The sequence below is a fragment of the Carcharhinus amblyrhynchos genome, chromosome 7 (genome assembly GCF_965287045.1).
Source record: "Carcharhinus amblyrhynchos chromosome 7, sCarAmb.v2.hapA, whole genome shotgun sequence".
In the NCBI taxonomy this organism is placed as follows: Eukaryota; Metazoa; Chordata; class Chondrichthyes; order Carcharhiniformes; family Carcharhinidae; genus Carcharhinus; species Carcharhinus amblyrhynchos.
The window spans coordinates 121,188,981-121,207,584 of NC_137330.1; the positions used below are offsets into that span (position 1 = coordinate 121,188,981).

The following is an 18,604-nucleotide window of genomic DNA, read 5'->3' on the forward strand; positions in this document are numbered from 1 at the left end:
CTCCAATAAATTTGTCAGACACGACTTCCCCTTAACGAAACCGTGCTGCGTCTGCTCTATCAAGCAATTCCCCTCAAGATGCCTCGCTATTTCCTCCTTGATGACGGATTCTAACATTTTACCTACCACAGACGTTAAACTAACCGGCCTATAATTCCCTGCCTTTTGCCTGCCACCCTTCTTAAACAACGGCGTAACATTAGCCATTTTCCAATCTTCCGGCACTTCCCCGGAATCCAGCGACGTCTGGAAAATAACCACCAAGGCATCCACTATCACCTCCGCCATTTCTTTCAGAACCCTTGGATGCATTCCATCCGGTCTTGGGGACTTGTCCACAATCAGTCCCTCCAGTCTGTCGAGCACCGCCTCTCTAGTAACAATAATGTTGCCTGGCATGGAGGGGCTGGGGTACGAGGAAAGGTTGGAGAAACTGGGACTTTTCTCCTTGGAAAGACGGAGGTTGAGGGGGGACATGATAGAGGTATATAAGATACTGAAAGGAATAGATAGAGTCAATAGAGAGAGACTGCTCCCTAGACTGGGTACAAATACAAGAGGTCATGATTTAAGGGAGAGGTATAATTTGGATGTGAGAGGAAGGTTCTTTACGCAGAGAGTTGTGGGGGTATGGAACGCGCTACCGAGGAGGGTGGTGGAGGCAGGAACGTTGGACTCGTTTAAGGTTCAGTTAGACAGACACATAAGTGAAACGAGGATGGAGGGTTATAGTAGGGGCTATTAAATAAGGTCAGAACCTCGGGAGACACCGGAAATGCAGACTTGTAAGTTAATGTTTTTGTCTTTTTATTCCGCAGGTGGAGGTCCACCTCGTTGTCAAACGAGGGGCATGCACACGGTGGGTCGTGCGTGGGCTGCTCTTGGAGGTTCCGGGAGTGGCCTAGTACTTTGTGTCGGTGTGTGTGCTTGATCCTGGACCGGTAGACGGGCGCCGCAACAGCTCGGTGACTAGCACTGCTGGCTGTGCAGATACATGGATTTGGGCCTGTGTCTGTGGGAGTTTGTGCATTCTCCCTGTGGTTGCGTGGGTTTCCTCCAGGCGCTCCGGTTTCCTCCCACACCCCAAAGATGTGCTCTTAGGCTGATTGGTTTTACCAAATTGACACTATTCTCCCCTGAATCTGGCTAAGTTAGGGGTTCCATTCGTAGACACGCAGGGTAGAATAGGTGTAGGGTGAGGCGGCGGCGCGGGCTCATTGGGCCGAAGGGCCTGTTTCCCGTGCTGGGTTGTTCTTTGTAATAATGTCATTGAGACCCTCCAGTCCTACCACCTTTCCATCGCTACCACCCGGCAAATTATTCACGTCTTCCTCCGTGAAGACCAAAACAAAAAAGTTATTCAAGACCTCAGCCATTTCCCCATCCCCTACCACTAAGTCCCCCCTCTCATCCTCTAACCCTGACCCATATCCCTTGATTTTCCACCAGATAAAAGAACAAAGAAAATTACAGCACAGGAACAGGGTTTTGGGCTGTCCAAGCCGGCACCGACCATGCTGCACGACTTAACTAAAACCCCATACTCTTCTGGGACCATATCCCTCTATTCCCATCCTATTCATGTACTTGTCAAGATGCCCCTTAAAAGTCAGTACCATATCCACTTCCACTATCTCCCCTGGCAAGGAGTTCCAGGCACCCACTACTCTCTATAAAATATCTGCCTCATACGTCTCCTTTAAACCTTGCCCCTCGCAGCTTAAACCTGTGCCCCCTAGTAATTGACTCTTCCACCCTGGGAAAAAGCTTCTGACTCCACGCTGTCCATGCCCCTCATAATCTTGTAGACTTCTATCAGGTTGTCCCTCAACCTCCATTGCTCCAGTGAGAACAAGTTTCTCCAACCTCTCTTCATAGCTAATACCCTCCATACCAGGCAACATCCTGGTAAATATTTTCTGTACCCCTTCCAAAATCTCCACATCCTTCTGGCAGTGTGGCGACTAGAATTGAACACTATATTCCAAGTGCGGCCTAACTAAGGTTCTATAAAGCTGCAACATGACTTGCCAATTTTTAAACAATACTTTGGCTGATGAGTATTGCCATGTGCCTTCTTGATTACCTTCTCCACCTGCAATGCCACTTTCAGTGACCTGTGTACCTGTACACCCAGATCCCTTTACCTATCAATACTCTTAAGGCTTCTGCCATTTACTGTCTATTTCCTAACTGTATTAGACCTTCCAAAATGCATTACATCACATTTGTCGGATTAAACTCCATCTGCTATCTCTCTGCCCAAGTCTTCAACTGATCTATAACCTGCTGTATCTTCTGATGGTCCTCATCGTTATCCGTAAATCCACCAACCTTTGTGTCATCTGCAAACTTACTAATCAATCCAGTTACACTTTCCTTCAAATCATTTATATATACATTACAAACAGCAAAGATCCCAGCACTGATCCCTGAGGAATACCACTTGTCACAGCTCTCCATTCAGAAACGCACCCTTCCACTGCTACCCTCTGTCTTCTTTGACCGAGTCAGTTCTGTATCCAACTTGTCAGCTCATCTCTGATCCCATGCAACTTCATCTTCTGCACCAGTCTGCTGTGGGGGACTTTGTCAAAGGTCTTACTGAAGTCCATGTAGACAATATCCACTGCCCTACCCTCAATCATCTTCGTCACTTCCTTGAAAAACTTGATTGCATTCGTGAGACACGACCTCCCCTTCACAAAACCATGTTGCCTCTCACTTGTACATCCACTTATTTCCAAGTGGGAATAATTCTGTCTTGAAGAATCCTCTCCAATAATTTCCCTACCACTGATGTAAGGCTCACCAGCCTGTAATTAAATGGATTATTCTTGCTATCCTTCTTAAACAAGGGAACAACACTGGCTATTCTCCAATCCTCTGGGACTTGCCCTGTAAGAAGTCTGACCACACCAGCTTAAAGTCCAACAGGTTTATTTGGTAGCAAAAGCCACTAACTTTAAGAGCACTGCTCCTTCATCAAGTAAGTGGAAGTTCTGTTCACAAAAGGGCATGTAAAGACACAAACTCAATTTACAAAATAATGGTTGGAATGTGAGTCTTTACAGGTAATCAAGCCTTAAACATACAGACGGTGTGAGTGGAGAGAGGCTTAAGCACAAGTTAAAGAGATGTATATTGTCTCCTGCCAGGACAGTTTGAGAGATTTTGCAAGCCCAGGCAAGTCGTGGGGGTTACAGATAGTGTGACATGAACCCAAGATCCTGGTTGAGGCTGTCCTCGTGTACTGAACTTGGCTATCAGTCTCTGCTCAGTGACTCTGCGTTGTCGTGTGTCATGAAGGCTGCCTTGGAGAACGCTTACCCGAAGATCAGAGGCCGAATTCCCGTGACTGCTGAAGTGTTCCCCAACAGGAAGAAAATACTCTTGCCTGTTCAGCAGTGTTCATTTATCCATTGTTGTAGCGTCTGCATGGTCTCCCCAAACCAAATTGAGTTGATGGGTGTGTTCTTTAGCTGGATCCGCGGGTAACTGGCTGTAGTGTTCCTCATTATTCAGTTGTTGGAAACCAAGATAGAGTCCATATTCTCAACTTGCGCTCAGGATGCAGACCAGCTGCAAAACTCTGCCAAGCAGACAAGACCAAGGAACAACACCATCTATATGCACACCAAGAACAAGAAACTTGTGAAATTCGGCATCATCACCACCAGCAGCAACCAAGCCTCTCCCATTACCACAATAGAAAACAGTACCATTGCAGGAAAATTCATTCTCAAATTGTTGGACTATACACTTCAACCAGATGAAATTGAAGTTCTCAGCCAAGGGCTCAATTTCTGCCCCACCTCGTAGCAAACAGAGGAATTAATCAGGCGAATGAGGCTGCGGAGTTCTTCCACAACCCCAAGAGGTGAACAGCAAACAATGAGGCAGCCAACGAACTGAAATATCCGACAGAGAGACTCGCAGTGCAGCAACTGAAGAGGAAAGAGTCGAATTGGACTCCTATGGAAGACTGCTGTCCTCGACGTGACATGTATGCCCAAGCCGTCAGGAAGTGCGTCAACACCAGATTCATCAACCGCACTCACAGGAAACCCCGAAAATTACCCAAGCACAACACAATGTCATCCACACTCTCAAGACCAACCGCAACATTGTCATCAAAACAGCAAAGGAGGGGCCATCGTCATATTAAACAGAATGGATCATTGCAAAGAAGTGTACCGACAACTGAACAATGAAGGACACTACGGACAGTTACCTGCAGATCCAACCAAAGAATACACCCTTCAACTCAACAGACCGATCAAGACCTTTGATCCGGACCTTCAGAGCACCCTCCATGCTCTCATCCTACATACTCCTCGTGTTGGAGATCTCTACTGCCTCCCGAAGATGCACAAGGCAAACACACCTGGCTGTCTCATCGTATCGGGCAATGGGACCCTGTGCGAGAACCTCTCCGGTTATGTCGAGAGCATCCTAGAACCCATTGTACAAAGAGCCCCCAGCTTTTGTCGCGACACTACAGACTTCTTACAGAAACTTAGCACACGTAGAGCAATTGAACCAGGAGCACTCCTTATCACAATGGATGTCTTGGCACTCTACACCAGCATCCCCCAGAACAATGGCATTACTACAACTGCCTCAGTATTCAACTCCAATAACTGCCAGTTTCCAGGTGCAATTTTACAACTCATCCGCTTCTTCCTGGACCACAATGTCTTCACCTTCACCTTCAACAACTAGTTTTTCATCCAGACACATGGAACAGCCTTGGGGACCAAATTCGCATCTCAATATGCCAACATCTTCATGCACAGATTCGAACAACACTTCTTCACTGCACAGGATCTTTAAACGATGCTATACACTAGATACATCAATGACATTTTCTTCCTTTGGACTCATGGTGAACAATCACTGATATCATCATACAGTTGTTTCAAGAAATTCCATCCCACCATCAGACTCACCATGGATTACTCTCTGGAATCGGTTGCATTCTTGAACACACGCAACTCCACCAAGAATGGCCACTTCTGCACTTCACTGTATCGCAAGCCCACAGATAACCTCATGATGTTCCACTTCTCCAGCTTCCACTCTAAACACATTAAAGAAGTCATCCCCTACAGACAAGCCCTCCTTATACACAGGATCTGCTCAGATGAGGAGGATCAGAACAAACACCACCTGACGCCAAAAGATGCTCTCGTAAGAACAGGATATGGCGCTCGACTCATCGTTCAACAGTTCCGACATGCCACAGCAAAAACTGCACCAACCTCCTCAGCAGACAAACGTGGGACGTGGTGGACAGAGTACCCTTCGTCATCCAGGGTACTCCCCGAAGCCTTCAACATCTAGTTGCCCGGAGCCTTCAACATGTCATTGATTTCACCAAGACCATTCCCACTTCTTGCCTTCAAACAACTGCACATCCTCAAACAGATCATTGCCTGCAGCAAACTACCCAGCCTTCAGGAGAACAGTGTCCATGACACCACACAACCCTGCCACAGCAACCTCTGCAAGACATGCCAGATCATTGACACGGATGCCATCATCTCACGTGAAAATACCATCCATCAGATACATGGTACATACTCTTGCAACTTGGCCAACGTTGTCTACCTGAGACACTGCAGGTAAGGATGCCCTGAGGCATGGTACATTGGCGAGACCATGCAGACGTTACGACAACGGATGAATGAATACCACTCAACAATCACCAGGCAAGAGTGTTCTCTGTTGGGGAACACTTCAGCGGTCACGGGCATTTGGCCTCTGATCTTCGGGTAAGCGTTCTCCAAGGCGGCCTTCACGACAATGCAGAGTCGCTGAGCAGAGACTGATAGCCAAGTTCCGCAGTCATGAGGACGGCCTCAACCAGGATCTTTGGTTCATGTCACACTATCTGCAACCCCCACGACTTGCCTGGGCTTGCAAAATCTCACTAACCGTCCTGGCTAGAGGCAATACACATCTCTTTAACCTGTGCTCGACCCTCTCTCCACTCACATTGTCTGTACCTTTAAGACTTGATTACCTGTATAGACTCACGTTCCAGCCATTATTTTGTAAATTGAGTTGTCTTTATATGCCCTGTTTGTGAACAGAACTTCCAATTACCTGATGAAGGAACAGCGCTCCGAAAGCTAGTGGCTTTTGCTACCAAATAAACCTGTTGGACTTTAACCTGGTGCTGTGAGACTTCTTACTGTGTTTACCCCAGTCTAACGCCAGCATCTCCACATCAAGACCTCCCCTGTAGCCAGTGAGGACACGAAGATTTCTCTCAAGGCTCCAGCAACTTCCTCCCTTGCCTCTTAATATTCTGGGGTGTATCCCATCAGGCCCTGAGGACTTATTTATCTTAATGTTTCTTAAGAACCCCAATGCTACTTCATTTTTGCTCTCAACATGACACAAACCATCTACACATCCTTTCTCAGACTCATCATCCACCAAGTCCTTTGGTGAATACTGACACAAAGTACTCATTTAATACCTTGCCCATTTCCTCTGGCTCCATGCATAGATTCCCTCCCTTGCCCTTGTGTGGGCCCACCATCTCCCTGGCTTACCCTTTGCTCTTTATATATGTATAAAAAGCCTTGGGATTTTCCTTAATCCTGCTGGCCTATGCTTTCTCATGGCCCCTTTTAGCCCTTCTTACTCCTTGCTTAAGTTTCTTTATATTTTCCTTGTATTCCACACTTCATGTGTTCCCAGCTTCCTAGCTTTGACAAGTGTTTCCTTTTTCTCTTTTGACTAGGCTCACAATATCTCTTGTTATCCAAGGTTCCCAAAACTCACCATACTTATCCTTCATCCTGACAGGAATGTGCCAATCCTGAATCCCTATCAACTTACACTTGAAAGCCTCCTACATGCCAGATGTTGATTTGCCCCCAGACATCTGCCCCCAATCTACATTCTTCAGTTCCTGCCTAATATTGTTGTAATTAGCCTTACCCCAATTTAGCACCTTCACTTGAGAACTACACTTCTCTTTTTACATCAGTATCTTAAAGCTTACTGAATTGTGGTCACTGTTCCCGAACTGCTCCCCTACTGAAACATCGACCACCTGGCCAGGCTCATTCCCCAATAGCAGGTCCAGTGTGGCCCCTTCCCTAGTTGGACAATATATTGTTTCAGGAAGCCCTCCTCGATGCTCCTTACGAACTCTGCTCCATCCACACCCCTAGCACTGAGTGAATCCCAGTCAATGTAGGGGAAATTTTTTAAATCTCCCACCACAACAACCCTGTTACTTTTACACCTTGCCAACATCTGCCCACATATCTGTTCCTCTATCTCCCGCTGGCTGTTGGGTGGCCTATAGTAAACTCCAACATTGTGACTACATCCTTCCTATTCCTGAGCTCTACTCATATTGCCTCACTATATGAGCCGTCCGAGGTGTTCTCCTGCAGTACAGCTGTGATACTGTCCTCAACCAGTAGTGCAACTCCCCTACCCCTTCTACGTCCACCTCTATCCTGCCTGAAACATCTGTATCCTGAAATGTTAAGCTGCCAATTCTGTCCTTCCCTTATCCGAGTCTCTAATGGCAATTGATTGGAATGGATTCTGCTGCAAAAGATTAAGGTACACGGAGTTGGGGGTAAAGTGTTAATGTGGATTGAGGATTGGCTATCTAACAGGAAGCAGAGAGTTGGAATAAATGGATGCTATTCTGGTTGGCAGTTGGTGACTAGTGGCGTGCCGCAGGGACCGGTGCTCACTGTTTACCATATACATAGACAATCTGGAGGAGGGGACCGAATGTAGGGTAATAAAGATTGCTGATGACACAAAGATGAGTGGGAAAGCAAATTGCATGGAGGATGCAGGAAGCCTGCAGAGAGATTTGGATAGGCTAAGTGAGTGGGCAAGGATCTGGCAGATGGAGTATAATGTTGGCACGTGTGAAGTTATCCACTTTGGAAGAAATAATAAAATGAACTATTATTTAAATGGTGAAAAATTACAACATGCTACTGTGCAGAGGGACCTGGGGGTCCTTGTGCACGAAATGCAAAAACCCAGTCTGCAGATGCAGCAGGTGATCAAGAAGGCGAATGGAATGTTAGCTTTTATCGCGAGGGGGTTAGAATATAAAAGCAGGGAGGTCTAGCTGCAACTGTACAGGGTGCTTGTGAGGCCGCAACTAGAGTACTGTGTGCAATTTTGGTCCCCTTATTTGCGAAAAGACTGATCGTCCATTGTCATCGATAAGGACCTTGACACCATTAGTCATTTTGAAGCTGATTGTGGTGTGTCCAAAGATGACTGATCAGGCCAATTCGGGCACAGAATGTCCTGGCACATATTTTGGACAGACTTGTGTAGACACTGTAGTTGCGTTGGTGGCTCTGGACTTATGCAGCTCGTGTTAAGTTGTGCTTCAGCAGTACACCTTGCTTTGTGAGCTTAACAACCTCTGGGGATGAGGCAGCGCCAGGTAGGGTGGTTTTGTGCCAGAGTTTCCCAGGTGGTCGTGTCAATGTCAGGGGACTTCAGGGAGGCATTGTGTGTGTCTTTGAAACGTTTCTCCATGCGAGCGTCTTCTAGCAGAGTTCCCCAAAAAGGAGCTGCTTGGGTATGCGCTTGTCTGACATATGGATGACATGACCTGCCCACCGTGTCTGCAGTCCCATCAACAGTGTGTGAACTGATGGTAGACCTGCTCTAGAGAGAACTTCAGTGTCTGGTACTTTGTCTTGCCAATGGATTCGCAATATTCTGCGAAGACAAGTCATGTGGAAATGATTGAACTGTCTTGCATGCCTTCGATACACAGTCCACGTTTCACAGGCATACAGGAGGGTAGTGAGTACCGCGGTACTGTAATTCTTCAGTTTTGTTGCTGGGCTGATTCCTCGATGTTCCCATACAGTGGAGCACAGTCTACTGAAAGCAAAACTTGCCTTTGCTATTCTGTAGTTAACTTCTGCATCAATAGTCACTGCTTGGGAGAGGCTGCTGCCAAGATAAGTGAACTGGTCTACTGCCTGTGGTTTCTGCCCTTTGATTGTGATTATGGGTTCTGTGTACGGTGCATGAGAAGCAGGCTGGTGCATGACTTCGGTCTTTTTAATGTTGATGGTGAGTCCAAAGTTGTCACAAGCCGTGGAAAATTTGTCCGTACTGACTTGTATCTCTGGCTCTGAGCCAGCATACAGGGCGCAGTCATCGGCAAAGAGGAAATCTCTCAGAACAGTTTCTTTCACTTTGGTAATAGCTTGAAGCCTCCTCAGGTTGAAGAGCTTCCCATCCACTCTGTACTTGAGGCTGATTCCAGCAGCACTGTCCTGGAAGGCATCATTCAGCAATGCAGTAAACATCATGCTGAACAGCGTGGGTGCGAGCACACAGCCCTGTTTGAAGCCATTGGTGACTGGGAATGCCTCAGAGGATTCTCCGCCATTCAGTACTCTGGCCATCATGCCATCGTGGAATTGGCGTACCATCTGAATTTGGGAGGGCAGCCGAACTTCGACATGATCCTCCACAGGCCTTGTCGGCTTACAGTATTGAAGGCTTTCGCGAGGTCAACAAAGGTTGTGTAGAGCTTGCGATTCTGCCCCTGGCACTTCTCCTGAAGTTGGCACGCAGCAAAAATCAAGTCAGTAGTCCTACGACCTTTGCGGAAGTCACACTGTGATTCTGGAAGCAGGCCCATCTCCAGATGAGTGACCAGACGATTTAGCAGGACTCTTGCAAGAGTTTTTCCTGTAAGGGAGAGCAGCGAGATTCCTCGGTGGTTGTTGCGTACTTGCCGATTGCCCTTCCTCTTGTAGAGGTGTATGATGGAAGCATCTTTAACTTTGAGGAATGAATCATTTCTTCCAAGAGGACTGGAACAACTTGGTGAGCTTCTCGATATGTGCAGGACCAGCAGCTTTATAGATCTCTGCGGGTATGGCATTTGCCACTGGATAGCTGGCTGACAGCTTTTGTGACTTCACCTACTACCGGTGGATCATCCATGGTGCTGTTGATATCAGCCTGGGGAATCCTGTCTATTGCTTCATCGTTAATAGATGACGGTCGGTTGAGGACGGCTTCAAAGTGTTCAGCCCATCTCTGCAGGATCTGAGCCTTCTCTGTAATGAGAGTTGTACCATCTGTACTCAGGAGGGGGGAACTCCCAAGAGATTGAGGTCTGTAGAGAGTGTTGAGGGCTTCATAGAACCATTTCAAGTCGTTTCTGTCAGGGTATCCCTGTATTTCATCTGCCTTGGCGCTCAGCCAGGCATCCTGCATTTTACACAGTTTATTCTGGACTGTCCTGCAAGCACTGGTAAAAGCATTTTTCTTGGCAGCTGAAGATGGGTCGTTCTGACAGGCCCGATGAAGACGGTGCTTTTCAACAAGTAGAGCCTGTATCTCCTCATCATTCTCATACAGCCAATCATGTTGCTTGCGGGTAGAGGGCCCAAGCATCTTCAGCGCAGATGTATGGCTAGCATCCCTGAAGTGTTACCAGTCGTCCTCGGTGCTGCCTGCGAGGTGTAGGTCAGCAAGCTTGACTTCGAAGTCTTCAGTCAGTGCTGAAGCTATGCTGGGGTTCTTTAGCTTGGCCGCATTGATTCTTTTCATAACCTTGCTTCCTTGTGGTTGCTTCTTGGGTCTGATGCAGAGCCTCATTTTGAAGACAGTGAGCCTGTGATCTGTCCAGCAGTCAGCATCACACATGGGCTTGGTTACTCCAACATCCTGCCTGTCTTTTCTCCTAACAATGACATAGCCAATAAGATGCCAATGCTTAGAGCGGAGGTGCGTCCAGGGAGGTCTTGTTCCGGGTAGGCAGATGGAAGGTTGTGTTGGTGATGAGGAGGTCGTGTGCTGCACAGGTCGTCAGTAAGAGTAGGCCATTACTGTTGCACTTGCTCACTCCATGCCTCCCAATCACTCGCTGCCAGATTGCAGTGTCACACCCTACTCTTGTATTGAAATCGCCAAGCAAGATCAGCTTGTCGGTAGCGCTCACTGCTGATAGTAGGGTGTCTAGTTCTTCACAGAACTTGTCTTTCATCTCGTCCGGGTTGTTCATTGTGAGGGCATAGGCACTGATCAGGGTGGCTTGACTTCTGTTCTGTAGCGGAAGCTGTAATGTCATTAGCCTGTCGTTCACACCATTGGGTACACTATCAAGTTTTTGAACAAGGTGACTCCTGGCGGCGAATCCAACCCCAGCATCACGACACCCATCGCTGCCATGACCGCTCCAGAAAAAAGTGTATCCAACTCCAGTTTCAGTCAACTGACCTATGTTGGCGAGACTAGTTTCACTCAGAGCTGCAATGTCGATGTTGTATCTTGCAAGCTGTCTGGCAGCTAAGGCTGTTCTTCTCTGTGGTCTGTCTGCTGTAGGGTTGTCCAAAAGCGTGCGCACGTTCCAATGGTGAGCGCTGTCACCTTGTTTTATTTTGTTTGTTAGACCGCAAGATAGGATCCCTGCCAGCCACGGTAAACTGGCCAGCATGTAGTGAAGCAGGCAATGTTTAGGGCACCTTTTCTACCTCCTTCCTCATTCTACGGGGGTAAGCAGTGTGTTCCTGAAGAGGACTGCTCAGTCACCTAGGTAGACGCTGAGTTCCACTGCTGCTTCGGTCAGTGGAAAACGACCGTTAGACCTGAGCCGCCTGTGTGCAGGTCCGTGACTACAGCTCCCAGTGTATCCACATCTGCTGCTTCGTCACTCGCCCATCGCCACAGGACTTTAGGGGTTGAACAGGACACTGATGATGATGGTGTCAAAACTAGCACTTGATTTGGATTAAAGTGAGGGAGAGTTGCGCAGCGTCAGCCTCACTCTCTCTTCCCAATTCCCATCTAGATCCAGTGGTAAGACAAGAGTCAAGACGGCTGGAGGTGGGACTAGGCGCAGTGGATGACCAGGACGTCTTTTGTGTTTTGTCCTGCTCTTCACGTTCCATGACACTTGCAGAGACTGCCTTCTTGACCGTTGGACCTTCCATTGGTCTCATCTGCTCAATCCACCGGACTCTGTCTTCACATGCTGGGATAGACAACTCCCTAACGCACCGAGGGTTGACCCCTGTCGGCTACCTGGTTTAGCCAGCTTGTCGAGGCCGTTGCCTGGGGTGTGGCCGCTGTCGCATGCAAACAGCTACGGGAGCCACAGGTGAGAGCAGAGTGCCAGGTGGGGACAAAAGATGGACAAACTGCCCTGAAAGGACGCGACATGTTCCCCCACCAAAGGTACTATCCCTCCCTGACACCCCATACACGTCCTAGGATACAAGCAAAAGGATATATTGGCCTTGGAGGGAGTGCAGAGAAGGTTCACCAGGTTAATACCGGAGATGAGGAGGTTGTTTTATGAGGAGAGATTGAGTAGATTGGGCCTGTACTTGTTGGAGGCTGAGGGGGGATCTTATAGAGACATAATGAAGGGGCTAGATAGGGTAGAGGCAGAGAGATTGTTTCCACTTAGAAAGGAAACAAGAACTAAAGGGCACAGCCTCAAAATAGGGGGAGTCAATTTAGAACAGAGTTGAGGAGGAACTTTTGAGGGAAGTGAAGCTTTGGAATTCTCTCCCCATTGAAGCAGTGGAGGCTACTTCGTTAAACGTGTTTAAGTCACAGGTAGATATAGTTCTGATCAATAAGGGAATTAAGGGTTATGGGGAACAGGCGGGTAAGTGGAACTGAACACTATCAGATCAGCCATGATCTTATTGAATGGCGGGGCAGGCTTGAGGGGCTAGATGGCCTACTCCTGTTCCTATTTTTTATGTTCTTATGTTCAACAACATCATAGTTCCAAGTACTAATCCAAGCTCCAAGTTCATCTGCCTTACCTGTTGCACTTCCCGCATTGAAATAAATGCACATCAGTCCACCAGACCCCTTTTGATTAGCAATCCCACCCTGCCTGCTGTTTCTCCGAGTCATACTGTCCTGCTCTCTGGTTCCCCTTCAGCTAATTCACCTTTGCTTTGGTTCCCACCCCGCCCCCGCCAAACTAGTTTAAATCCTCCTGTGTGACACTAGCAAACCTCCCAGCCAGAATATTTTTGCCCTTCCAGTTTCGATGCAACCCGTCCTTCTTGTACAGGTCCCATCTGCCCTGGGGAAGAGACCCCAATGATCCAGATACCTGAAACCCTCCCTTGTACACCAGCTGTTTAGCCACATGTTGAGCCGCACTATTCCTAGCCTCACTAGCACATGGCACAGGGAGTATTCCTGAGATTACAACCCTCGAGGTCCTGCTTTTAACTTTCTATAACTCCCTAAACTGCTGTTGCAGGACCTCATCATTCCTCCTGCCTATGTCGTTAGTGCCAATATGTACCATGACCTCTGGCTGTTCACCCTTTTCCTTCAGAATGCTTTTCTGTCCATTCAGAGACATCCTGGATCCTGGCACCAGGGAGGCAACATACCATCCTGGAGTCATGTCAACAAAAATGCCTATCTGTACCCCTAATTATAGAGTTCCCTATAACTATTGCTCTCGTCCTCTTTATCCCTCCCTGCTTAACAACAGAACCAGCTGTGGTGCAGCTGCTGGTATCCCCTGATAGCATATCTCTCCCAACAATAACCAAAATGATATACTTGCTAGAGAGGGGGATGACCACAGGGGATTCCTGTACTGACTGCCCACCCTCTCTGGCAGTCACCCATCTATCTGCCTGCATCTTGGGTATGATCACATCTCTAAAGCTCCTATCTATGACACTTTCCACTTTCTTCATGCTCCTAAGTGTATCCAACTGCTGCTCCAACCTACCCACACAGTCTGTAAGGAGCTGCAGTTGGGTGCACTTCCTGCAGACAGTCGTCCGAGACACTGGAAGCATCACAGATCTCCCGCATCTCACAAGTGCAACACTTAACCCACTGACCGACATTTTGAGCACCAATGAAATTATTTGAAAAAAATTATAAAACTCATACCTTCACATTTACCTTCTCAGTGACCTTTTTTTGGTTTGAGGAGGAGGGACAGAGGGAATCACTGATGTAGTGTTTCAGGCTTACCGCTCCTTGACACCAGATCTTCTGCTTCCCACTTCTTGGTAAATGTTGCTGGTCTGACTTCTCCCAGAATGCACCAGTGAAGTCCCTCAACAGCTTCTACCTTGATCCCTTTAGCCCCAAGGCCTTGTATCTAATTCCTCCTTGAAATCACTCAAGTTTTGGCTTCAGCTATTTTCTGTGGTAGTGAATTCTATGGATTCACTACTCTGGGTGAAGAAATTTCTCCTCATCTCAGTCCTAAAATGTTTACCCCTTATCTTCAAACTATTATGCCTAGTTCTGGACTCCCCCACCATTAGGAACAATCTTTCTGTATCTACACTGCCTAATCCTGTTAGAATTTCATAAGTTTCTATGAGATGCCCTCTCGCTTTTAAATTCCAATGAATATAAGCCCTAACTGACTAATCTCTCCTCATTTGAGAGTCCTGCCATTCTAGGAATCGATTCCCTCATCCAATGTGAATAACTGGGGCCCTAGCACAGATCCTTTAGTCACTGGCTGCCAATCGTCAAAAGGCCCATTTGTGCCAAATCTTTGCTTCCTGTCTTTGAATAGTGTGGATAGTGATAGCCTTTTTCCTCGGATGGAGAAAGCTAGCACGAGGGGGCATGGCTTTAAATTAAGGGGGGGTAGCTACAGGACGGATGTCAGGGGTAGGTTCTTTACCCAGCGGGTGGTGAGAGATTGGAATGCCCTGCCTGCTGCAGTTGTAAATGCGTCTAGTTTGGGGGCATTTAAGAGATCTCTGGATAGGTTTATGGACGAAAAGGGATTGGTATAGGCTTGTGGGTTATTGTTTTTGTAACTGGTTGGCGCAACATCGTGGGCCGAAGGGCCTGTTCTGCGCTGTAATGTTCTATGTTCTATGTCTACTAAACAGCTTTCTATCCATCTCAGTACATTATCCACAATATCATGCGCTTCAACTTTACATAGTAATCTGCTATATGAGACCTTGTCAAAAGCCTTCTGTAAATAAACTATATCCAATGGTTCCCCCTTGTCAGCTTCTGTACTTATAGGAAGGCAGCTTCCCTTCCCTGAAGGACATTACTGAACCAGACAAGTTTTTACAACAATCCGGTTGTTTTGTGATCATTGTTACTGACATTAGCTTTTAATTTCCAACTTATTCATTAATTGGATTTAAATTTACCCCAGCAACCAGGGTGGGGATTGAACCCATGGCTTCAGAGCATTAGTCTAGGCTTCGAGATTAGCTTTTTGATTTCTCATTCAATAACATTGCCACTGTTCGATTCCTGGTTGAAAAGCTTTACAGACAATAATTGGCCAAATATTTTGTATCCGTGCCCTGTGGTTCTTAATGCTACATGCATGCATCTGGCATGCATTTAAAAAATAGTACCTTGGCTGAGGCATTGAAGGACTCTAGAATCTATGGAATTCAACCATAGCAATGTGTCTGTGCATTCAGGAAAGGGGCATTCAGCCTCTGACCTTCAGGTAAGCATTTTCCAACGCGGCCTTCACGACACACAACAGCGCAGAGTCGCTGAGCAGAGACTGATAGCCAAGTACCACACACATGAGGACGGTCTCAACAGGGATCTTGGGTTCATGTCGCACTATCTGTAACCCCTATGACTTGCCTGGGTTTGCAAAACCTCACTGTACTGTCTGGAGACAGATGGAGGAGGACAAAGTGGGTTCCCGGACACGCGTCCTTTGTTTGAACAGAGGGGAGTACGGTAGGATGAGAGAAGAATTGGCGAATGTGGACTTGGGGAGCGCTTTGGAAGGTAGGTCTGCTGAGGAGCAGTGGAGGATCTTTAAGGAGAACTTTCTTGGTGCTCAGCAGAAATTTATTCTGATGGTTAAAAAGGACTGTAGGAGGAGAGGTAATAAGCCGTGGATAATGAAGGAGGTGAAGGAAAGTGTTAAATTAAAAGCGGAGGCATTTAGAGTAGCTAAGAATAGTGGGCGAGAAGAGGATTGGGAGAGGTTTAAATGTCAACAAAGATTGACAAAGAAGTTGATAAAGAAGGGTAGGAGAAACTATGAAGCTGGGCTAGCGCTTAATATAAAAAAGGATAGCAAGAGTTTTTATAAATATATAAAAAGGAAGAGGCTGGCTAGGGTGAACGTTGGACCCTTAGAGGATGAGAGGGGGGACTTAGTGGTAGGGGATGGGGAAATGGCTGAGGTATTGAATAACTTTTTTGTTTCTGTCTTCACGGAGGAGGACGTGAATAATTTGCCGGGTGTTAGCGATGGAAAGGTGGTAGGACTGGAGGGTCTCAATGACATTATTGTTACTAGAGAGGCAGTGCTCGACAGACTGGAGGGACTGATTTTGGACAAGTCCCCAGGACCGGATGGAATGCATCCGAGGGTTCTGAAAGAAATGGCGGAGGTGATAGTGGATGCCTTGGTGGTTATTTTCCAAACATCGCTGGATTCCGGGGAAGTGCCGGAAGATTGGAAAGTGGCTAATGTTACGCCGTTGTTTAAGAAGGGTGGCAGGCAAAAGGCAGGGAATTATAGGCCGGTTAGTTTAACGTCTGTTGTAGGTAAAATGTTAGAATCTGTCATCAAGGAGGAAATAGCGAGGCATCTTGAGGGGAATTGCTTGATAGAGCAGACGCAGCACGGTTTCGTTAAGGGGAAGTCGTGTCTGACAAATTTATTGGAGTTCTATGAGGATGTGTCTAGGGCGGTGGATAGAGGAGAGCCGGTGGATGTGGTCGATCTTGATTTTCAGAAGGCGTTTGACAAGGTACCTCACAAGAGGTTATTGCAGAAGGTAAGGGGGCATGGAGTAGGGGGTAGGGTGTTAGCGTGGATAGAGGATTGGTTGTCAAATAGGAGGCAGAGAGTGGGGGTTAATGGGTGCTATTCGGATTGGCGGTTGGTGACTAGTGGAGTGCCCCAGGGGTCGGTGCTGGGGCCTCAGCTATTTACCATTTATATAGATGATCTGGAGGAGGGAACCGAGTGTATGGTGTTGAAATTTGCTGATGACACCAAGATTGGGGGAACGGCAAATTGCGCGGAGGGTGTGGAAAGTCTGCAGAAGGATCTAGATAGGCTGGGCAAATGGGCCAGGAACTGGCAAATGGAATTTAATGTTGGCAAGTGCGAGGTGGTCCACTTTGGTAGGAATAATGGTAGGAAGGACTATTACTTATGTGGCGAAAAACTGCAGCAGGCGATGGTGCAGAGGGACCTCGGGGTCCTTGTGCATGAGTCGCAAAAACCCAGCCTGCAGGTGCAGCAGGTGGTCAGGAAGGCGAATGGGATGCTGGCCTTCATAGCAAGGGGGATTGAATATAAAAGTAGGGAGGTCTTGCTGCAGCTGTATAGGGCATTGGTGAGACCGCAGCTGGAGTACTGTGTGCAGTTTTGGTCACCGCAGTTACGCAAGGATATTTTGACCTTGGAGGGAGTGCAGAGGAGGTTTACTAGGCTGATACCGGAGTTGAGGGGGTTGAGCTATGAGGAGAGGCTGAATAAACTAGGCTTGTACTCATTAGAGTTTAGAAGAATGAGGGGAGATCTCATTGAGACATATAAGATGATGAATGGGATGGATAGGATAGAGGTGGAGAGACTCTTCCCGCTCAGAAAGGATAGTAGGACTAAGGGGCACAGCCTCAAGATAAAGGGGGGGGTGGTTTAGAACGGAGTTGAGGAGGAACTTCTTCACTCAAAGGGTGGTGAATCTCTGGAATTCTCTGCCCGTTGAAGTGGTGGAGGCTGCCTCGCTCGATATTTTTAAGACACAGGTTGATGGGTTTTTGATAAGCGAGGGCATTAAGGGTTATGGGGAGAGGGCGGGAATGTGGAACTGAGCCACGACAGATCAGCCATGATCTTATTGAATGGCGGGGCAGGCTCGAAGGGCTAGATGGCCTACTTCTGATCCTATTTCTTATGTTCTTAATACACATCTCTTTAACCTGTAATCAGTGCTCCTTCCACTCACATTGTTAGCCACTTTAAGACTTAGGTGTAAAGATTCGCAATCTAATCAGTAATCTGTAAACTGTCTGTGCTTTATATGCTCTGTTTGAGGCCAGAACTCTCCATTCATCTGACAAAGGGGGTAACCTCGAAAGCTAGTGAGTTTACTATCAAATAAATCGGTTGGACTTAAACCTGGGGTTGTCAGACTTTTTACTGCATTCAGGAAAGGAACAGAGATATGGGAAAATGATATCAGTGATTCAATACCTAAGAATCTTTCAAAGATTCTTTTAGCATTCATGATTGAGTCAGTGTGCTAACCATCAGTATTTAGTGTGATTTCTAGTGCACTTATGGACACATTATTTCCCAGTGTTTGAGTAGTCTGCTGTATTCAATGTTTAGGAGTGACTGGAAGATTGGATGTGCATTTCCTTTGGGCCATTCAAATGTTTTTCTTGCACTGTCTCACTCATTTTGTTTTCTTATGCATTTGCATCTTCATGCTTACGTCTGCTAGTAAAGGGATTATCTTTGCCCTACTGGATAATCCTGCAGTTGTGATTTTAGCAGAAGAAACACAAGATCTAGATTGGCTTGATTTAACCAACAAGATTTTGAAGTAAGCCTGTGGTTAAGTAAATTCGCTGCAGAATTAAC

The 18,604-nt window shown here is 47.1% G+C and overlaps 1 protein-coding gene across 1 annotated transcript in view; it reads left to right on the plus strand.

Moving 5' to 3' along the window:
- Positions 1-18,604, plus strand: part of aida (axin interactor, dorsalization associated) — a 94,664-nt gene that overhangs the window by 47,971 nt on the left and 28,089 nt on the right. The window lies entirely within an intron of this gene.